We start from the raw sequence: 23,883 nt of genomic DNA, 5'->3' as shown, positions 1-23,883 counted from the left end.
GCCCTCCAAACACAGTGCTCTCCCTAGGGCTCTCCATCTATGGTAAGGCAAGAAGCAACCAGTAAGGGTAAGAAGCAGAGTAAGGGAGAACAAGCTGGCAACAGCCAGACTGCATGGACTAGCTACGCTCAGCCTTGGCCTGATAGCTACACTGGAGCCCAGTGACAGAGTGAAGTGTGCAATCCCGTCCCAGAACCCAGGCAGCCAAGGCAGAAGGCTCAGCCAGAACCTGCAGCCAAAAGCAAGAGACAATACCATAGTCCTTACCCTGCATCATGCCCTCCCACCTGCTGACACCTGCGTTTGGGGGCTCAGGCTCCCAGCGATCCAAGCTGCCTGCATACCAGGAACCCAGGCTGCAGAGGGGTGAAGCAGGCAATGGAAACCAGAAACACTCGTCTAGCAGCTCCTGCCCCTCCTGCGCCACAGGAACAAAACACAAAGGGGAAGTGCCTGCTCCTGCTCATCTGCTGATTGCCCAAGGCTCAGCCCAGCCTCTGCCCGTATGAGAAGCTGCATATTTCTGGCCACATGACACTAGCTAGAGGCCTCTTCATTCCCAGCCTCCCTACCGCACCCACGGTGCTCCCTATGGCTACCCCAGGGCATGCTCCCTGTTATGGAGCACCTCCCACTGCTGCTTGCTGTGGAGTGTCCCACTGCTAAATGCCCTGCAGCTCCCCTCACTGGGGGTCTCAACTCCCAGCCCCCTGGCAAGCATCACTCACTAGGGCCCCCTGCTCCCATCACCCACTTGGAACCTGAAAAGCCACAGCCCCTCCCTGAAATAACTGTTTGAGCTAGGCAGCTCCCAGGCAGCTCTGCCATGGCCATGTGTAGGGGGGTCCCTTAATCCCTGCTACTTATTTATTGAATAAGAAGACAGCATTAGAAGGCTATAATCTGAACTAGCTGAAGTAGGGATAGCTGCAGAAGAGGAAGCAGCCAAGGGAAGCCAGAAAATATGGGCTATAGGGCTGCAAAGTGCCTCCTTGGGAGCCTGCAAGACAGGGCAAAGCTCCAGACCAACAGGAAGGCAAACTACAGCAGATGAGGGTAGGCTGCTCATGAAGCTGAGTGAAAACACTTGTAGTTTGTCAGGGTTCACCTAACCAGAAGAGGTGGAGCCTAGGGAGATATCAGCTCAGCCCTGGAGCTAGAGCAGGCAGTGATACCAGATTTACCCAAAGAACCTTATCTGCCTATGTCCTTAAACCAACACAGCTACAACCTATATTCATAAAATAAGCCATGCTTCCTCCCTTAACTTTCTCCTTCAAGCTCCATCACATGGCTTGGGTGCCTGCCAGTTTGTCTCCTGCAGCCATCTCCCCTCCAAAAGCTCTTCTGCCTGCAGTATGGGTAAAAAGAATTTTTTTTCAGCTGTCTGAGCTGGTCTGATAAAAGATGCCAGATTTACCCAAAGAACCTTGTCTGGCCTATTTTATGGCATTGGCCCAGAGTTGGGGGGGACCCCTAATTTGGAATCAGTTTGCTTATATTTGTGTTATGTTTAAATTTGATACTGGAGAACTCAGTTGTGGCTATGGGGTGGCATGGAGGTCATAGGGGTGCCTGAGAGGAACCTAGCATAGAGGTTTGCAAGGGCGAGAGCTGAGAGGCATGTAAGCAGCATTGCCTGGATCACGGACCCCAAAGTCTGAGCAGCCCAAGAAGGATGAGACCAGGGCCAGGGGCACTGAAGCCAAGGTCTAAAGCAGTGGACCTAGGAGGAAGAGGGAGCAGAGTCAGAGAAAAGGGGCCAAAGCTGGGAAGGCTGAAGCTCTAACAAAGGTTTGAGGCCTGACAGGTTCAAGTGTTGCATTAGGGCTAGAGAGCCCCTCCAAAGTGATACCAAATACTACCTATGGCGTATGAGCATGGCTACAGGGGAGGATCAAGGCTATGAATACCACCCATAAGATGACTGGTGCCCTGACATGCTAGCAGAGCCAGGAGGGCCACAACTTAGCACACAAAGGCCAAAGCTAAGGTGAACTAGAGGCTCGCTGTGGGACCCTGGGGAACCTAAGCTCTATAGAAATGTCATCAAGATATGGCAGGAAAGGTAAAAGGGAGGGTACCCTAAGAAGACAGAGTGGGGTTATGGTTGCATGGCCACCAGGGCGTGTCACAGCTGCCCTTGAGCCAGATGTTAGTACACTAGGTTCCACCCTGCTGACACAGAGCTCTGGAGACCATGTGGGCAAAGGGTGCCACAGGAAGTGAGCACACTGCAGCGTCCCCCACCATGAAGCTCCCCACACCTACTGTATAAACCAGGTTTGCTTCTCTAGTCATTCTCTACGCACAAGAACGATGACCCTCTGGTGCCAGCTCCGCCCAACCACCAAGCTGGCACTGACCCCAAGATGCATGCACCTATGAAAACACACGTGCCACATACACACACACATTTCCCCTTTGCCTGAAGCCTCTGCAACCTTTCATTGGTACGTTTCACAGGAGCTATGGGAAAGGCCCAGACTCCTGCTTGGCTCCAAACAGATGTGGAAAATCCAGGCTGTTTGAAGTGCCCCAGTTAGCACAAGAAGCAGCAGCCTATGTTGCCCTGCTTCCTTTTTTGGGTGTGATGGGAAATGCATGAAGTCAGGAGTGGAGGCCAATCAGCCACTGATGAGAGGTTTCACAGAGAAGTCTTCAGATTTATTCCTCAGGTTTCCATAAATCAGCTCCTGAAATCATGCCAAATGGCAGCAGTCTCTTCAGAGAAGGCATTAGCCAACCCTATGGAAATCATCCTGTCCTTAAGTTCTCCCCACAGAAATGACAAACCGCCTGCTAAGTGCTCCTTCCTCCAGCAGATCCAGTTTGCATAGATTATCGCTTTCCATTGGACTGTGTGTGTGAACTACAAGAGGCCAAGCAGCAATTAAACAATGTCAGTGCTGGATAATGCTTCAAAGCGCACCTCAGCACAACTCAGGAAAAGGGCCTGCTCTAGAACAGATGTGCCCTTTTGCATGGGGGCCCTGCAATCAATGTGCCCTTCTACCTACCATGGAAATCTTCAAAAAGAGACTGACTGCACACCTTGCTGGGGTTATTTGACCCCAGCAGTCTTTCCTGCCCAGAGCAGGGGGGCTGGACCCGGTGATCTCACGAGGTCCCTTCCAGCCCTAAACTTCTGTGACTCTCAGGATCCAGCACACCGCAGGCCCTAGCCTCAGGGTCATTTTGCAAGCAAAGGGCTATCGAACCCCTTACAATGGTGGGAAGCTTGGGGGAACTCTAGAAGGGCAACAGCCCTGTTCTAAAGTAGCTACAGCCTTGGTGAGAGGTCACAGAGACACTAGGCAGGGAATATTTGGGGATGCAAGGGAAGACATAACAAAGGAAGGACTGGTCCTGAACAGAACGGCTGTCCTTAAAGCTTAGTTTCTTCCCTAAAAGTCTTAAGGCCTAATTCTGAGAGGCTGAGCATATTCAGCCTCTACTGACTTGCTGGTTGTGGGAGTGTCTGGCATTCCTGACACTGTAACTGCGTTCTCTCCACTGTGTGGGATTCCTTGGTGCTGGATTAAGGAATTAGGCAAGGATGCTGGTTTTGGACACCCATGTTGCATCCTAACCCCACAACGATGGCCACAGGGTCACGCACAAGACAGAATTCCTGGCTTTGTCCCTGACTTTTAGTCAGGAGGAATAACATTGCAAGAGAAAATTGTTTTGGGAAATGTCTTAAGGGTCATGCTCCTTTCAGTGAATGGGTTTGTATCACTTCCCAACTCCTGGCCCAGTCAGCTCGGTTACTGGGAAGCAAGAGGAGCAGGCAACAGCTTAGTTCTTAGTATGAAAATTCATTAAAAAATGAAGGTTCACACACTAAATGTCAGCAGGGGAGGGCTGGGCAAGCTGGGGACATGTAGATCCCTGCACTCCAAGTGCTCCACCCTGCTGTGTGCCTTTTTGCTTCTCTACGGTGCAGCATGCTGGCAGGAGGCAGCAATGTTCGACACCTGGCCCCAGCAACAAACCAACAAAAGGCCCTGCAATACATGATCTGTCAGGCTGTATGCACGGAGGGCATTTGGCAAGATCTGAAGCTCTACCCCAAAGCTCTGAAGGGAGAAATCCTCTCACAAAGTGGGTATCCCAGTAATGTGCCCATCCCCACCTAAGTGAGCCCAGTTTTTAGGTAAGAGCAGTTTACCAATCTCACCCCATCCTTTGCCTCTCTGCCAGAACTGGCAGCCAGAAAGCCATCTGTGATACTGGAACAACCTCTACACAGCTGCTTTTGATATAGCTGACCTGAGCTGGATTACAATCAGTGACCTAAAATGCTCCACAGCAGATTTCCAGTTCCACAAACTATTTCATTCCCCTGTTCCTCTCTACCCCCCCACAAAAACAATTTCTGGTGGAAATGTTATATGGTTCCAATCTTGCTTCATCTAGTTTTGTGTGCCCAGCAGTTAGGCTGGCTTATGTATTATTTATGATATGCCTGTATTATTTATATCTTAATCCTTATTAGTATTACTATTTCATGAAATAATTACAGAAAAATCTATTCGAGCTCTTTGTCTCTGATGCACGACAACCATCATAAAGACACACCTTCTCCCAAAGGTTGTCTATCCGAGCCATCCTTACATTTAATATAGCTGGTTGCCTGTATCAGATAAGGGCCAACAGGAAATGAACAAGCTCCTTTAAGACGAGAAACAGTTTTGGATTAAATTAAATCTCTGTGCAAATTCAATCAAAGAACCTGCTGCTCTTCTCCAGTGTGCAGGATATGAAAAGAGAGACTCCCTCCAGAGCCACAGGGCAGGTTGGTTGATCCCCAGCTGAAACCAACAGCAAGACTGTGAAGTTCAAGTCCCAGCCATAAGTGTTCACAGAAGAACTGGGTAGGACCCCACAAGGAGAAGCCCGCTAAAACTCAGCCTGCCTGGAAGGAGGGAAATCATACAATAGTGGGGCTGGAAAGGACCTCCAGAAATCATCTAGTTCAGCCCCCTCCCTAAGGCAGGGACATCCCTATCTAAACCATCCTATACAAATCCATTGTTTAACCCATTCACAAAACTGGAAATAGGATACTGAGCTTTTCTCCTTGGTCACTAGGTTCAGCTCCTATCTGGTGCCTGTGGGGGATAACCTAGCAAAGTTATAAACAGTTTGCTGTCCCCGATTTGCCAAGGCAGCTCTGCACTGATCCTCTCCGAGTCCTACCTCCTCTGTTAAACCCCTGATTTTTCCTCCCCCTACTACCCAGCAGCTTTGTTCAGGTGAACCACATAACATGACACTGACTCACTCTTCTCAGCCCTTTGGTATCCTTACTGGCCCCTCCAGATTTAAGCAAACCTTTCCAAGCCTGCAGAAGGCAGGGCTGAGTGGCACCTTAAAAACTAATTCATTCAGAGAGGCATAAGCTTTGATAGGCAAAGGCCTACTTAGTCAGATGCGAAGAATGAACTTGCAGAGAGCAGGGGTACTAAATAGAAGGGAATAAAGTAATTTAAATGTAAAGGGTCACGTCATCTGCAATTCACGTCATCTGCAAACCAGCAGGGTCAGATGTCTTTCCTTCAGTTCCTGGAGCCCCGAGACTGGTACAGCTCTGTTTAAATTGTCCTTTGTCTCTGAGTCTCCAGACAGTCTGAACGTGTTCTTCTGAGACACTGCAGCAAAGGTTTTCCTGAAGTCCAGATACAGGACAACTGCCGCATTCCCTTCAGCCATTCACTCTGTAATTTGATCAGGTTTCTCTGCAATGTATTCCTGTTCTGACGCTAACAGAACAAACTTCAACAACCAAGTCCAATCTTGTTAATGCATCCAAAATTCCTCCAGCCTTGTTGTAATGAGAGTAATTACAGCACTACCCTCCTCACTAGCTTGCAGTTGTTGGATATCCAGTAAAGGATGCAAGTCCCATGAAAACAGTGCCTGAATAGCAGAGGAGTGTGCTCAGGCACTTCTGAGGATGAAGGGGAAGATCTGCCATTCGGCCAATGCACTGGTTTGTACAAAAGATCTGTGAAGTGCTGCCATTCAGAAACATATTGCTCAAGACTGCTGGAGAGGAGAGGAGAGGAGAGAGGTGAAGGGACAGGAAGGAGACATATAAGAACCCCACCTATTGCACAGGGGCGAGCAAGCAGGAGAAATCATTTGGCATGTGCAGGTGTTGCCAACTACCACGATTTTCTCCTGAATCTGACACTGTTTGATGCTTCACTCAAAGACCCAGATCCTGGAGTCAGTTGATTATACAAGAGTTTCAGCTTTCAGTTTAAAACAGTATGTTTCCTTGTTCTGGAGACTCTAGTTCAGCCTGGCTTCAAAAATACAGACAGCCTTACATTTAAAGAAAAAGCATAATTTTTAAGACGACAACATGACCGAGCTGTCTTAACTCCTGACTTCTGAATATTTGAGTTGCTGGGGCTAATATTCACTTGCAAAATATTGACAGACGGAGGAGTTGTTGCTTAGCGGCAATCTTATCCCTTTGCACCAATAGAGTTTTCTTCAAACCAAGAAAAACATCCAACAGTACACGCCATTAGACAACCAAGAGATTCAGGGCTGAGGTAAATGCACAAAAAAGGACATGCTCCTAAGACTACATCCCACCACCTTAACTGTGCCTATCTTGCTCATCCCTGAAGCTGTGAACCTCCATAAGAGATATGGAGGCCAGAAGAATTTAAGAATGTAAGTGCCATATTGAGTCAGACCAGTGGCCCATCTAATCCAGTATTCTGTCTCCAACAGTGGCAGAAATGGATACTTTAAAGGGAAAGCACTCTGAACCCAGGTATGTACCTAGAGTGATCTACCCCTTGTCATACCCCTCCTGACAGCCACTGTCATTGTTTTAGAGATAGCAAAGGAAACATCGCTGTTCTATTTAATAGCTAGTAATGGATCTATCAGATATGAATCTATCTAGTCTCTTTTTGAACCTAACTATACTATCAGCCTCTACAACCACTGGTGGTAATGAGTTCCACAAGTTAACTACATGCTACATAAAATGCACTTTTTATTGTTAGTGTTAAACTTGTTTCCTACTAATTGCACTGGGTGCCGCCTAGTTCTAGTATTTTGGCACTTGGTGAATAACAGTTCCCTAATCACTTTGTCCATACCCTTCATGATTCTATACATCTCTATCATAACCCCTCTCAGCCTTCTCCTTTCCAGACTGGAGAGTCCTAGCCTTTTTCATCTTTCCTGGTACAGCAACTGCTCCATACCACAGAGCAGTCTGATGTGGCAACACAACCGCAGCGCTGGGGGGACACTGAGCAAATTCTATGCGTTTAAAGACCCTTGATCTCTGCTCTGAGGAGTCCCCCTGAGTACTCACTTACTTCACCAGTCACTTGGTCTTGTTGTCCAAAGTGATATCCACCATTCTCCAGATCCAGAGGGCTACTGGAAGTCCAGTAAGGATCCATATGAATGGAAGTAGAAAACTGGCAGATGGCATTAGACAAAGGTGCTCAGTGTCTATTGTTATCCCTACACAGGCAAAGTTACATGGTGTAGGGCCCTGTCAGGACTTGCTGGCTTTTCATACATGAATACTCTAAAAATTTAGCATTTTGATTTTGTCTGACGAAGTGAGCTTCAGCTCATGAATGCTTCTGCTATATATCTCTGCAGTCAAGTAGAAGGTAGGGTAGATTTGCATCTTACAGACTAACTAAGATATATATCAGACATATATTATGTTGTCAGTCATAATCAAAATACTAATACTTTTTTAAAGTACTGATGTATGGAGCAGAAATATATATATATAGTTTATTTAGTTTGTAAGATGCAAATCTACCCCGCCTTCTACTTGACTTCAGATAAACATGGCTACCTATTTTTCTACATCTAATTAAGGCCAGTCAAGGATTTCTGAGCTGGTTTGGCTGCCTCTCTCTTATGGAATGATCCCCATTTCTCTGGCTAACTCACTCTGACTCTGCTGCCTAGAAGCACAACCTCCTTGGGCATGAGCTTTGCTTGGCTTACCAAATAAGAGGCAGCCACAACACGCTGTGTTGTTTAAAAGCTGATTAGTGAATATGAACCATAGCTTCATTCAGAACAAAAAGCTTTTAGAGACACATTGCTACAGCAATTCCTCTTGGTCTGCCACTACAACCAGCCACTGTCAGCCCTTGGGGATAGCCACTCACAAATGGCCCCTTAGAAATTGAAAAAGGAAGGCACAGACAGGCCTTAATGATCTTCCTGAGATACCACAAAGCAAATCTAACTTCCCATCTCAAGAATACGCATGGTCAAGCCCTAGACAAGTGATGCTGGAGATTGTCTTGACCAGCCCCCAGGGATGAGGGGGCAGCAACAGATAAGCTTGTTTCCAAGGACTTGCTCATTCCAAGGCTTAACTCTAAGAGAATGAGCAGGCTCATTGAGGGGGAGCTTTTGAAAGATGCCAGCCCTGCAGCTGTAAGCTGGAAAGCAAAAGTCTGGAGGTGGGGGGCATCAATAGTACAGCTGAACACTGGAAAACAGGGCAGAAAATGGAACTCCTGTGTCATGGGAAATCCCAACAGTCCCAAATGTGGTTTTGGTCCAAACTTTGGGAACAAAAAATTTTAATCTCAATATAGTTCATGGAGTGAAATGGTCTCAGGTTCTCTTGAGGCTTAGCTACGAAAGAACTGGACTTTCCTGGCACAGTCCAATCACTGTCCTGGTGCATACTGGTAACTGGTCCCAAGGTTAGAGGGGGAGATGTACCATAGGGCAAAGAGCCCAGGACTACAGCTTACACCACAGTGGGGTTTCACACCAGCTCTCTGCTTAAGGATTAAAACTATAAATAATGGATAAAGAACAGATAAAGGACAATTGATGTAACAGCAACACTACCCTCTGCCATATAATCTAAGACAGCAGGAACTGACTGTGCAGTATGCATGCTTTTCTTATCCCTAGATCAGCTAAAAAACACAGGTGCTGTTGTGACCACTAGTATCTAGTCGAAAAGAACGTGGTTCAAAATGTCTCCATGCCTTGGAAGGAGATAAAGTCTTTTGAAGGAGGAAATGATCCTATGTCAGTAGCCTGAAATAATCCCATTTACCTATTAGTGTCAGCCTCGATTGATGACCCTGGAGAAATGAAGTCTTAACAGGGTATCACACAGACCTTGCTGCTGCGGTGACCATGCTCCATGCTTTTAAAAGGACCGAACTGCAGACTCTCTAGAAGTGAACCATAAATAAGCCTGTTTGTTTAACTGTAGAATAACTGCTTTTCCCATCATGATGGCCTCTTGGAAACGGCAGAAGCCAAACAGCAACAAACCCTTCCCGAGAAGTCAGCACTCCCAAGTCTTGCCGGAGCACCTGTGTTAAGGTCAAAAGCAAGCACATCTCACATGGTTTTGTAAGTGGGAGTGTATGGTTGTGTATTTATGCACAGGGAAGCAAAGGGAGTGTGTGGAAGGTAGTGACATGAGTCCTTGTTAACTACACGTTACGTTCCACCTCCAAGAAGTGGGGTCTGGAGTCTCTCTCTCTCTCTTTCTGTGGATTTAGGGGTTATTTGCTGATACACATGCACCAAGCACACAACAGACTCCATCCTCTTCCTCAATTCAGCCAGTCCCCTCCTCACAGTGGAGACACAGTGCAAATGCTGCCATATTAAGAGATAAATTTGCTGATGTCCCATCCTCTTGATACCTGTGACCTCAGCTGCCTGGGAAGTAGGTCTCCAAGAGGCCAGTGCTCTAGCCCCTGTCATGTGGCCTTGTGCTACTTGCCAGAAATCAGAGGCTTAATCTAACCCTACTGCCATTCTCCACGTATTGAAGGGTCCCAAGCCTCTATGACCATCTCTGGCATTTTCTTTTTGATCTCAGCATGGTGCCCTCTTGTAGCCATGGCAACTGGTTTTAATCTTTGTATTACCTCTGCATCTCTCACCTGAGGCACCTGCTTTGAGAACAGCCAGGCTCCAAGCCTGCAGTCTGGGCATCTAATTGCAAGGTCCTACCAAAGTCCTGCCCTGTCTGGCAGAGATGATCACAAAGCTGGTCATCTCCAGACTGGGTGGATGGTGAGATGATCAATCGGACAGTCTGTTTGTTCACCTGTAAGGGAGCTGACTCTCATCTCCCAGCACTGCAAACATCCCCTGCTGCTCTAGAGATGCAACTTCCCTGAGACATGCCCTTAAAAAAAAGAAAATAGAGGCAGGAAGCGCAGGGCAGAGGCAGCTCCAGGAACTCTGTGACACTGCAGTAGCAGAAGGGTGCACTCCCTAACCCAAGAGGCCCCTTCTACTCCTGTGTTTCTATATTTGCAATGAAACACTCTGTCTCCACATAATACTGATAAGCTGCCATGTGACCTGAGGTACACACTTATGAGACATGGAGGGTGTGGAGGAGTCACCCCCCCAGTCTGCCTCATTGCTGCAAGCAGGCAGCCTCTCCACCATCCATGAACGGTGCATGCCCCTGGCGACTGGGGGGACACAGCTGCGCTGGTGGTGGGAGCGCGGCGGCGGTGAGCAGGGAGCTCCCACAAATGCCACCGGCACTGTTGGCAGCATGGGAGTGGGGGGGTGGCGAGCGCTGACCAGGGATCAGCAATCACCCATGGGCACTGCTGGCAGTGGCGGCAGCGGGGATTGCTGACTGCCTCAGACGCCGTCATCGGTGTCGGCAGCGGGGTGGCGAGCAGTGGCCGCCCAACACTATTGGCAGTGCCTTTTTGCCACACTCAGGTGGTGCACATGTACCCTCTATGCGCCACCATCTCTCTCAGTCACCCCTGAGTTGTGACCTGGGCTGGAGACATTCCTGAAGGAGGGGGGACCTGCTCCCCTTGTCTCAGTTTCCCCACCACTGTAGGTCATGTAACTAGTCCCCACACCTGGGAAGGTGATGTCATTTGGAAGCACCAGGCAGCAGCCAGTGGGGCTGCTTCTGGTGGGAACTTAATGATGAGGTCACAACAGGTGTATAAAAGGGCCCCATGAGGAACGGGAAGGAGACATATTTGGGAACACAGAGCAAGCACGTGACCTCTGGAGCTATTTCAGACTCCAGATGAACATGCGAGTAACTTACCCGAAATTTAGCCAGGAACAGTGTTCTAGAAGCATGTCAAATGGTACCAAGCCACTTCTGTTTGCTCGGAGATATTCTTTTGATAGTCTTCTGACTTGTACCTCTCCCCCAAGCCTACCCTCTCTAGCCAATACAGCTATCCACTATAACCAGCTTTGTGGTATATGCTGGAGAGGGATTGGGCATGCTTTTTTATTCCTGTGCCTCAGCTGGCTAAGGGAGACTACTTCCAATGCTTCAGGTTAAAGGAGGCACCCCAAGATCTTGTAGTGGGTCAAGCAGCCTCTAGGTCTGTAAGGCCTGTGTACCCCGGAGGGAACAGGGCCAGAGCAACAACCCAACCCCAGGACGTGGTGGCAGTTACCCCAGGCTTGCGGGTGTGCTCCAGGAAGGGGGTCGGCCAGAAGTTGGTGCCCTTGGGGAGGCATCTGAAGCTTGGTTTTTGGCCTGGCACAGTGAGGCGGGTGGCTCAACACATATGGCTGGACTTTACAGGACACATGGACCTGGACTGGTTGGATACCTCACAGCACAAACCTGTTATACCTTAGAGGAATTCATACAAGAAGGCACAACTATGTCAGCCTTCTGAAAGCATCAGTCAGCATCAGCAGAACTCCTTTCCATGGGGGTCTGCTAGATTTGCTGGTTCAAAGCCTGCTGCTGTCTCTCATGCACACAAAGTTTTGTGAATGGATAGTGCAACGCAGCGAGCCAGATAACGCAGTGCCGCAGCTGTGCTCCTTGCAAAGCAACTTCCCACTCTGGCAGCAGAACACCCATCGTCTACAGCACAGAGTTCATGTCACTCCTTCCCAGGGACAATGCCTCCCAACACAGCAAGCAGGAAAAGCCCAGCACCTTTGCTGAGCAGCACTTGTGAGGAAACTATGAACAGACTCGCTCTCTACACGCGCAGGCTGATTTCTCACCTTCCTGCTACAGCTATTCTTTATTCATTCTCTGGAAAAAAGGTACCTTGCAGCATCTTTTCACGCAGCAGTAGTGAGAGAGACCCCATTCTCCTGTCCGAACCAGAGCAGGGGTCCAGAGACCAGCAGTACTGAAAACACAAGAAATACCTTCTGACTTAGAGATAACATTCTTCCAAACTCTGGGTACATGCTTGCCTCTTCGCAATACAGCTGGCTTCCAGAAAATCAAATGCACAAGCACATGCTATGAACCGTAAAGGGAACACATACCAATCTGTTCTTTCTGAGGGAGCTGAATCCCGTTGCTCGAAGCTGAGTGAGCAATGTCCACCTCCACCTGCAGCAATCTCCAATGTGCAGCTCAACAGCTGCTGAGGACTAGCAGCTCCTGTGCCCTATGTCCACATCGGAGCTTCAATGGGATGCTAGCACAGCAGTCAGCCTCTGCTTCTGCTGTTATTAATGTCCGTGTCAAATGCTAGTCGAAGACGCACAAGCCTCTCCCCAGACAGCACTCCTTTGTGCCCAATGTTCTATTTATGGCTCCGCCAGAGCTCCCCAGAGGCACTATTACCTGCTGATAAAAGTAGATGACCACTGTGCCTGTAAGCAAATCTCTGCATCACATTCAGACCCCTTCCACCAGCTCCCCCTCACCCAGTTTGTCCTGCCCTTGGGCTACATTACGCAAACGGCCAATTTTTTGTGGTTCCTCTAAACAGAAACTCCACAGCTTTACTGTTAACCAGAGAAAGGTGTAACGCCTCTGAACAAGGAAATCCTTAACCCCAGAAGCACTTTGCAACTGCCTCCCTGCCCACAACCTGTTTAAGCTAAAGTTCCCCTGTAGGCAGAAGCATTCAAAAGAGAACAAACAAAATTCAAAGGAGGGCAAAGTCGCCGTGCCTGGCATACTCCCTCACCACCACCATCATAAATTAACCCAACTGTGGTGTTACGACCACCATACACATACTCACAGGAGAAATGCATGCGAACTATGAAGTGCCTGGTTCCCTTCTATTTAACACATCTGTGCAACAGTTATGCATGCACACGGATACACCGGCACATACAAACTGTTGTGACAAGGGCCTCTTTGAACACGCCCGAGCCCACAGCACAAGTAAAGCATGTGACACTATTCTGTGCATCAGTTCCTACTGGAACCTTCCCAAGTCCAATTTGCTAATGCAGATTCCATTGCTTTCTGTATTATTGGATCTCCTGACAGTATCTGACTAGCCAAGGAGAATTAAAGTCACAGCACAGTTCAAACCAGGCATAGCCAGTGGGAGACATATGTAAGGTGAACTTTCAACTTGGGTAAACTGCCCAGCATCTCCTTGCTGTGCCCTGCTGCATGGTAGCATTCACCTATGATTAATTATAAGGCTAGATTTCAAATGCCTTGGTTAAATCTACTTCCTCCTAGCATTATGTTTTATTGACTCAGATGAGCGCTTTGCAACAGAGGCTGGTGAATTAAACCATGGTTATCAACAGGCTCTCCACTTCAGCTGTTTACCTACCACTCTGCACAGAGAGCTGTCATTACCATTAGTTCATTGTTCCTCACTGGCCCAGCACTGATTATTATTACACAGTGTGCTTGAGTATCAGTAAGCAAGACTTGAATGTAAATACAGTTACAGCCCTGGAAAGGCAAGGAGACCAGCATGCTTCAAACTGGCCTCCATACACTGGCATCAGGTCATACTTCTACATGCTGCCCAAAGCAGAAACAGCAAGGATGGTCCTTGCCTTAGCGTGAGAGAGTGGGGCCTGAAGTGTCCCACTGAACAATTTGGCTGCCGCCCCTTGCATGCAGCACTTGGCTGTGTAGTGTTACAAAACAGGAAATCTAATGAGCTCAGTGAGGATGGCCCATGCCAGCTGGTGGGCACAATGCTGCCCTCACATGAACTCACACACACCTGCTGCCCTCACGAATGCACAGCCTAGCCCCAGAACACATGCACCCTAGTTGGTACATGCATCCTCCATGGGGCTGGAGCCAAGGGCCTGAGCGAGCTGCTGTCTGTGAAAGCTGCCTCCACTTGCACTGAACTGACTGTGACCGTGAAACCCAACTCCTCATGGCTGAAAACTGGCAAAGCCAGGGCCAAGCAGAGGGTGCTCAGCCACAGGTCAACACTCTTCCATACAGAGAGATATTTTGGCCATAAACCCACCTTTCAGGAAAATTTCTATTGATTGGGACTGGTTATCACAGCCCTGCACTCCCCTCCAGTACTGTCTGGTGCCATAAGCAGAGTACACACAGGCTCTTAGAGGGACTCCAAACAAAAACAGCCCAAGGCCTGTTGGTCATAATCCAGAACATGGCCACCAAGTACGATATGCACATGAATCTCATCATGATCCAGGTGCTGCTCAGACCTCTGCACCTTCCCTCTGATTTCCTCCTTCAGGCACAAATTTTGGAGATGTTACCAGGAGTCCAGCCAAAGCCAAGCAGCTGGATCCCATGTCCAGGCAGATCCCTACCCTGCATAACCTGGCCCTGTTGTGCCAATTGCACAGGGACTACAAGCTAAAAGCTAATGCAGATGACATCTGGAGCATAAATATCCCTTGCTGCTCAGTGTGGGTGAAAAGCAGGAGGATAGAAAAGGGAAATGGACGGGGTCTTACCCCATCACCAGTAATAAAACTTAGCTAGTTCCTTAAGGGGAGGGAAGGCTCAAGGAGAGGAACAAGTAGCAGTTCAAAGGTTTGCAGGTGGGGGATGTCTAAGGCTGTGCACAGATGTAACTTTCAACAGCTTTAAAAGGGAAGAAGTAGTTTTCTTTTTGAAGCATGTCTCAGTTGTTCCAATTTAACTGTAATGTCGGTATTCTCCTATAGTTAAATTGCTGTAACTTTTGAACCTAAATGAAACAGGGGCAATGTCACATCTGCTCCACTAACATTATTACAAGATCATGGCAGATATAACAGGTTATACAGTATCTTACAATGATTACATTTGTCTGCACCTTAATAAGGGGCTTGGCCCAATGATCTCACAGTCTCTTTCAGCCCTAAACTTCTGTAAAGGTATTGGCACCATGCCTGGGATCTTACCTCTCTCTCTGATGCCAGTACCATGAGCAGAGTCAAGTCCAGGGGTCCAAGCTAACTTTGGTTTTAGAGCAGCAGTTGCATTTAAGGTATGACCTGGAGCACCTACTATTGCTTTCAACCTTATATAGCATCTGTCTTGATCCCAAAGCAAACCCTATCTCTTCTCTTATGTGTGTGTGCCAGGCTAGCCACTTCTTGAACAGTGAGAGCTCAGTCTCTGCAGGAATAACATTCTGAATACTATATGATAGTTGGTATGATGTGTCTATAGTAAGTGTACACATGTCCGGGTGGCAACACACACACATGCATGCACAGAAGGAAATGGTTACGCACACACAGACAGAAAAATGCACAGAAACACGTGTACACCTGAAAATGGTTTCAGATGTTCACAGGGAATTGCATGCATAGAGAAATGCGTACATTACACATAAAGAATGCTCATTTATGTGCAAACACAAGGAAAAGTACATTATATATTTACCCCACAGAAATGCTTGCACATGCAGTAACACATGAAAACAGGCAGAACTGACACAGAAATAGGTACACACATGCACCTAATGAAATGCATATGTGACAAGTTGGATGCACATGCATGGGTTGATAAAACTGGAAGGTCTCTTCCAGATAACCCCAGATTGTCATTAAGTCACATTGCCTGATCACAGGTGTCCAGTGCCTCCCAACCTCAGCTCTCTAGCATAAACAGGGTCAGTCAAGTTCAACATCCTCTGACCCACCTGGCTGCAACAGATACGGAAATCAGCCTGCGGCCCTGAGCACATCTCTGGAGATCTGTTCACTCCATCTGGGTGGCAGACAGAAGGACTGGGGTGCCAGTCTCAGGAGAACTCCTGCAGGCTGCCAACCACACAGGAAACACTGGTGGAAAAGCACAGAGTGAACCAGACCACCTTGGACACTTAATACTCAAGGGTTCAGATCCCTTATGTAGGGCAACAAAGCACATATCAAGGCACTAAGTCAACACACTAAGACAATGCAGTGGCTTCATTCAGGGATGAAATATCACACTTCTGGCATCATACTGGGAGTGTGCTGTGACCACTAGGCCTCTCCGTACTATGCACAATCAATATAGAGAGCAACAATGAAGAACAAAAAAACAGCTACCTTGAAGTTGTAGATCTAGCACAGGGACTTAGACCAGAGTTTTCATTGCACTGCCACACAGTTAATGCCCAGAGCAAGGAGAGCCAACACAATGTGGAAGAAAGCAAGAGCAAGGCCCATAACTGGACAAGGAGAATACTGCTGAAATGATGTTGCTTAAATCTTGTCTTAATGCCACATCCCCCAAGCACATCACCTGTTATTAGCCCTGCCTGTTTGGAAAAGGGAACTGAGGGCAGGGCACAGATACAGGAACAAGGTACTGTGAAGTAAGCTAGGGTGCAAATTTACAGCATGTCAGCTACTCCACTGAACTGTCCACATATACTCTCTGACCCTGTGGAAAGCAGGAAGTAGTTTCCCCGTTACTGAAAGTGAGGCGAGCTACTCACATGTCCTACAAAGTAAAAACATTCTCATGAGCAATTGCCACAGAGTAACTTCAGATTTACAGCCTAGCTTACCATGCGGCAACTTTTCCATGTAGCCAAATCCCAAGACAAGCATCCTGCACAGGAAACCTGTCAGTCAGGACTGTAAAGCAGGTCCCAGCAGCTGCCTTCAGTAGCTCTCTGCAGTCAACCCACGCTACTTTTCAGGGATGCTAGGGTCTAAGTAAGGCTGGCAAAAGACAGAGTGAGCACTGAGTGATTAAGTGTCCCTTTCCTGCCATTATTTTTCTTCCTTGCCATGCCTCAGTGGGCTGGCATCTGATGACACCATGCTGCTTCCATAGAAGCTGCAAATATTTGTTCAGCAGAACAGCCCCAGTCTGTCATCGAACACACACTCCTGTGGATTCTGCGCCCCACTCAGACAATAGCTCTATGGATGGGAAGGACTGAGGAATTTGGGTTAGACTTAATGCTGTGGTGCTGGATGGCAATGGCAAAAACCAGTGCTGTGAAGCCTGGCGGTTCCAGCCTGCTGACAGCCCTACCCCAGCCCTGCCTATGTACTGCAGCCAGAACAGGTTGCTGGACTGGAGCGAGAGGTGCCTCTGCAGCAGCCCAGCATTCAGGTACCACCCACCCCAGTCTCTTGGAAGTCAAACCCTCCTCCTACTCTGGAAACACCCACCACATACTGGGGTACTTACCAGCATCTGCCACTACCTTCTCAGAGCCCAGGAGAAAGGGAATGGGAGACAGCTGGAAAACACCAGCAGGACCCAGCTGGAGCCCCCACTGTGCCATTCAAAGCCACTCCACTTTTTCCTGAGCTGCTTCCAGGCACCACGTGGCCACCACATGTACAACAAAGTCAGTCCAGCAAAAAGCAAAAGGAAGGCAGAGGCCATCCTCTCTAGCTGCAGAGCCAGCCCAGCCTCCCACTTCTGCCTAGCCAGCATGCAAGAAAGAAGGAAGATTCTGCAAATACCTTGGAGAGGACTCAGACAGCTGCAAGAGGCAAGTACTGCAACAGCCCCACTGCTGGTGTCAGTCCTCCTTTGTGTGGTGAGCATCTCCCCTCTGCTGGGAGGACTGCACTAAAGCAGGATTTTATTGTCTTCATTAAATCACATCATCATTGGATTAAACCAGTTAAGCCTGTGCCAGAAACCAGCCAATTCAAATGATCCTCATAACTCCAAATGCTGATCAACCCCCCCTCCCTCCCCACCAAGCGGTACACACTGCTCTCTAGTTCACTTTTGCTCTTACCAGCCTCTTGTGGGACACACAAGGAACAACCCTAAAGGCTTAGAAATGCCTTCTTCAGGGATGAAATGCAATGGCCCCAGGCCATTCTCATCTCCAGGAGGCATCAATTTCTTCTTGTTCAGAAAACGTAACCCTGTGTGGAGTGCAGAGTGCAGGTGAGGGATCTTTGTTGCTGCTAACTTGGACATGAGTGCATTAGACAGCACCAGGGAAACAGAATACGGTCATTGCCGGAGGGGGAAGAACAGGTTTCCTGATGAGTTTAGAGCCAGCTTAAGAAAACGTACAAATAACACTGGAGACAACATTCTCCTCCCACAGCCTGTTCCAGGATCTGTATCTATTATCTTCCCTAATGCACAGCATGTGCATACCTTGGGATTCAGAGAGCCAGCCATCCCCAGAGGTATATTTACCTCCCTGTCCAAGCAGCTTGTGGTTCTCAGATCCAGTCACTCTGAGACTCTACTATTCACAAGCCCAAGCTTAGATTCAGTTTCAGAACTTTGCTTTTTGCCCCCTGAGCTTAGGGAAGTGGGAAGGTGCAGCAGGGATTCTCCAAAGAGCATGCACGACTTGGGTGTCAGCAAGTGCATGATGGGCCAGAAAAGCATCACAACTCCCACCACACTTGAGCAACAGCTTTGGTTTTGGCTGGCTGAAAAAGACCTGATGCGACTTCTGTTGGCTTCTGGCGCAACGTGCTGGATGGACAGTCTGGGTTGTCTGTCATCCCACGATTAGGCAGCTTCCCTCAAGCCACATCCTTTCAGTGACCTCTGACTGGGACAGGAGGTAGAGGCATGAGGTCTTTCAGGCCTATTTATCCTTTATCTTTCTCCTGGGGTGCCACAGCCAAAGGCAAGAGCCACGTAGGCTACATCTATTAGATCAGGGTTAGACAACCTGTGGCACTGGTGCCAGAAACAGCATGAAAAGCCTCTGCGTATGGCATGCAGCAGATAGGAAAGGGAGCAGACAGCACAGTGGCAGAAAGGTCAGGGAGCAGAGAGAAGAGCAGCAGACCCAAAGAGGAGATCAGGGCAGAGAGTAGAAAGCAGAGCAGCAAACTGGATAAGAAGCACAGGACAGGGAACAGAAAGCAGAGCAGCAGATAGGGCAGGGGAAGGTTGGGCCCCACTGTATTAGGTCATTTTCCAGGAGCCAGTGCCCAGCCACTAGTGGTGTTTTATAATCATATCATCAGAGGGAGAGTGGTGGGACAAGACAAGACTCTCCTACAGGGACCTCCAGTCCAGACACAGAGCAGTGAAGGGTTGAAGGGCAGCAAAGTAGGGGAGAAGAAGCAGCAACAGGACTAGCTACTACACCCTGTGGTGTGGCTTCATTTATCGCTAGGATTTGCATCTGCCTGCTTCCTGTGAAGAAAGAGTTATGGCTGAAGGCTGCTTTGTAAGGGCCCTCTGAGAGGAAAGCCTTTCTTTCGGCGCTGAAGGATGCACAGAGGATGATAGGTCCATAATTCCATGAATGCCCCCTGAGCCTTCTAGCCCAGGGGTGAGCAATTATTTTGGCTGGAGGGCCACTTAATGAGTTTTGGCAAGCTGTTGAGGTGGCAAGGATAGCCCCGCCCCTTGACAGGTGCCCCACCCCCTGGTCATCACCTTGGGACTGGAAGTCCTGCCCCCTGGTCCATGACCTTTGCTACTGGAAGTCCCTCCCCCTCCCCCTGGAAGTACTCCTTTTGTGAAGGGGGATTGCCATCTTGGAACCAGAAAAAACACCAAATTATATACAAAAAAAATCAAACATTGACAATAACATATTTTAATTTTATTTTAAAAAATATTTTGTCCTGACTTGTGAGTGTTTGTTTGGTGTATATAGAGGTGATTGCATAATAGCTCAACATGAAGTCTTACTTGTATGTTGTGGGGGATGTGGAGGGGTGGAGGGTATGAAGGGGTGGGTATGGGGTTTGTGGGGGATCGTGAGAGCGTGGATTTATGTGTATGTGGGAGAGGGTGTGGGGGTGGATATGAGGGTTTATGGGGGGTGTTTGTGGGAATGTGTGGGTGAGTGAGTGCGTGGGTGAGTATGGGGTTTATGGGCAGCTGTGGAGTGTGTGGGGGGAGGCTGGCTGAGGGTGTGTGTGGGAGATAGCTGTGGGATGTGTGTAGGAAGATGTGGGTGTGTGTGTGTGTGTCAGGGCATGCATGTGGGGTTTGTGTGGGGGAGGGGTTGGATGGGTGTGGTGTTTGTGGAGTGTATGGTTGTATGTGGGGGAGGGTTTGTGGGTATGGTGGGGTGGGCATGGGATCCCCCTACTCACGACCCCCTGAGCCAGACAGCACCCACCACTTCTTGAACAGTGATGCTGCCTGAGCTCTCTGCCCTGCATGTCTGTGAAGTGAACACCATGGGAGGGCATAAAACCATCAGTCCAGCAGGCCTCTCCCATCTCCCACAGCCACTGTCCTGGACTGCCTTATTTTTACTCATCCCTCGATTACACTCTACTGCTTTTGTTGATATTACATTTAATTGCACTTGTCAAGCAAGCTGTAAATAGTGACAGAAATGGCCCTGCCCTTCCTGATCACAGACATAGGCAGGAAAGGGACTGGCACAGTCACTCCAGGACCAGAGAACAAAGATCATTGTAATGTTCCTCTCACAAGGTCCAAGCTGGCCAAAAAAGCCTGGAGCAGGGGATCCCTTAGTGCCACTGGTGGAGATCTTTTAACCCAGCAGCATCAAGGAAGGTACCTTCTTTGAGACTGCACAAGGAAGAATAAGACAGGGGGTTGCCTCTGCCCTTTGCTGGCTGGGAAGGGCTCTCAATACAGAACAGCAAAACTCCAGTGATAGAGAAAGAAATGCAGTGCCTGATTTGTACACTCCACAATGGCCCCTGCACTCAAAACTGCCTGAGCTGATCTGAGAACCTAAAGATCACACAGGATCACTAGAAATCTCATAAGAGGGTGTCAGCTGCAACCTTTGCTGTGAAGCAGCTACCACTTCCTGGGAACCAGGTTAGCACTCAGAACCTATAGCTCCAAGCACCAAGGCTCTGACACTGGAGCTGTGAGCTCCTACAGAACCACTGACACAAGGGCCTGTATCTTTTGTCTCAGCTGCAGACCGCCAATAACATGGGCCCTCGATCACACAGGGCGTTTGTAGACAACAGTTTAAAGCAGGTAAAATGCCGTTTGCATCACTTTAATGGCATTGCTGTTTGCACATTCAGCAGCACATCGTGAGTTAATTCCAGCCACTGTAGCACATTCAGTGGCGTAAGTCTCCTTAAATGACTCTGAGATGCAGCAGATGTCTTCGGGGTGCTGCAAAGTAAAACATCTCTGAGGAGCTTTAGTTTCCTACCCTACAGCCGCAGAGGGAAGCACTGGGTTCTGTGTGGCTCAGGGGCTGTGCAGGCAGACCATGCAGCCAGTCTATCAGCAACCTGGGAAGGCAGGCTCCACAGAAGGAAAAAAAAAGGGGGCAAGCTTGATCTTTCCCCCTTCCCCTCTGCCTGCCTGCCTGAGCTACGCGGGGGCCTGGTGCTTCCCTCCACAGCTGCAGTGCTCCCTGGGACTGCTTGAGCCAGGTGCTGCCTGGAGTGGGGGGGCCACCACTGCCAAGGGGGCACCAGCCCCCACCTGCAGCTCAGGGACCACTCTGCCCACCAGCAGCTCGCTCTCCCTTACCTGCCACTGGAGAGGCAGGTAAGGATCAGGCTCCAACATGGGTGTACATGACATGGGGGTTTATTTCGCCCTAAACTGAAGCAGTGTTTTTAAAAAACCACCGCTTCAATTTAGGGAGAATTAAACCCCCATGTTGTATACAAATGGCCTCAGGCAGCACCTGAGACTGCTCCCACTGAAGGCAATGGTGCAATTGCCTAGGGGTATGAAAAGGAAGAAGGTTGCCAACTATGTTTGAAAAGTGCCAAGGATCCAGCAGCTCTTGCTGGGCCCAGCGGAAGTTCCTATCCCCTGCCTTTAACTCCCATGGACAATGACCATGTCCATGTCAAAATATGTTCATAATTAGTTTACTTAATTATAATCTCTCAAACACAGCTGTTGTGTCTCCAAGAAGCTCAGGCTGTGAACTTGCAAGAGGAGGTAGCTTGCCACTCTGAATGAGGGGAACACAAAAGAACACCCAGCAAGAATCAGGCTGTCAAATCAGGCTCACAGCAATGACCTGTCTCTCAAAAGGGTTTGACAATGTTTAGTCACAACGAACAAAATAAAGTATAATAAGTAATAGGCTTTTGCTTTGGGGCTGAGGCTTCCCAAAGGCTCTCACCTCCTAAAGAACCAGGTAATGAGTTCAAAAACCAGCCACAGCTGCTCATGGGAATCCTGCACATCCTCCAGCAACAAAAATAAGTGGCTTTAAAATGCAGCTGTGCGGTCACTTCAAAGCAGAAACGTGTTCCAGTCAAAATACAGTTTGTGACAGCTTAGTAGTGCTTGGTGTCTATCCGTATGTAATGGAGCCTTAAGCTCAGAGAGTGATGGATAGAGTTTCAAAAGCGGAATAGTCCCAAAGAGAAAAGCATTCTCTGCCTGCTAGGAGAGGAATCTGGACTTCAGACACATCACCCCTCATACCTACACTGGTGAAGGGTGCCAGACTGGTGGTCCCAATTACCACAGAGCAAGTCCAGCACAAGCAGAGGCAGGATAGGCACACCCGTACCCTGATAGGATCAATACAAGGGCAGGACAGTCCTCATGCCCAGCCTTTTCTTGGCCTGTCTTCACAGGCTGCTAGTTAGTGTCAACTGTGGTGTATAACTGCCTCTTCTAAAAAATGTTCTGAATACAGCAATCATTTCACATAGCCCAACACACAGCTGGACAGACAAACAGTAAGTCTGAGTCTAAGCTGGATCTGAATCTACAGTCTGACCAGGGGACTCCTACCTCATATAAAAACAGCAAGGAACTGAAGTCATGCCCCTCCTGCCATAGAAAGCACTCCAGGCCTCTCAACAGCTGCACATGAATAATATTATCTTCTTATCAAAACAACATTAACACATTGACGGAGAAGCTGCTGATGCAACTCCTCCCTTGTGCAGGCCCCATCCAGGTGACTGGAGATGAGAGCTCAGGTGAGACTGTGCGTGGGCCCCGTTCTGTGGCTCTAATGAGCAGCAGAAACAACACATCTTCCTCTTTCTAGAGCTGGTAAAGCCCTTTAAATCCTCACCTTATGGACACGCACAGGGCTGACATCTGAGGCTTGCTCTAGGCACACATGAGCACCGTGGTCCAATTGCCAAGCAGTAGCAGATCTGGGGGCCTTGCTCCTGCCTGGTGTGCTCAGCATGCAATTTGTTTGCAGACAGTAGGTGCTGCCCTGTTTCCTGGAACAGCAGTGGTAGTAATCACAAGTGACTCCTTCAGCTGAAGCATCACCATTACATTTCCCTAGGAAGCAGCTGATCCTCTTAGCCACTGTTCTTCTCTGAGACTCTCCTGCAATCTCATCCCAGTCCCAGTATGCTGTGTCAGCACCACGGTCACAGGAGTGGCAGCAGTGGAGTGTAGGGATATTCAAGCTGCCTCTGCATGAGCTAGCTCAGGGACTGACAGCAGTCTTGTTACAGTGGCATGCAGCTCAGCTTGGCTAATTTACCCTAATTAACACTTCCACAACCACCATGTACACATAGTTGCATAGTTTGTAGGGTCAAAAGGGACCTGAGCAATTCATGAAGTCTGACCCCCTGCCATGGCAGGAAAGAGTACTAGGGTCAAATGACCCCAGCCAGGTGTTCATCCAACCTCCTTTTAAAGACCCCCAGGGTAGGAGCCAGCACCACTTCTCTTGGAAGTTGGGTCCAGATCCTAGCTGCCCTGACAGTGAAGTAGCGCCTCCTGATGTCTAGCCTGAATCCACCCTCTGCCTGCTTGTGACCGTTACTTCTAGTCACTCCTGGTAGTGTTCGGGGGAACAGGGACTCCCCCAG

At 48.7% G+C, this 23,883-nt stretch overlaps 1 protein-coding gene across 7 annotated transcripts in view; it reads right to left on the bottom strand.

Annotated features, from left to right (window-relative positions):
• Positions 1-23,883, bottom strand: part of RGS3 (regulator of G-protein signaling 3) — a 167,865-nt gene that overhangs the window by 23,929 nt on the left and 120,053 nt on the right. The window lies entirely within an intron of this gene.

The sequence above is a fragment of the Crocodylus porosus genome, unplaced genomic scaffold (assembly GCF_001723895.1).
Source record: "Crocodylus porosus isolate Cpor-Errol unplaced genomic scaffold, CroPor_comp1, whole genome shotgun sequence".
Taxonomy (NCBI): Eukaryota; Metazoa; Chordata; order Crocodylia; family Crocodylidae; genus Crocodylus; species Crocodylus porosus.
Note: the sequence above shows the minus strand (reverse complement) of the source record. Positions and strands in the feature narration are given on the sequence as shown.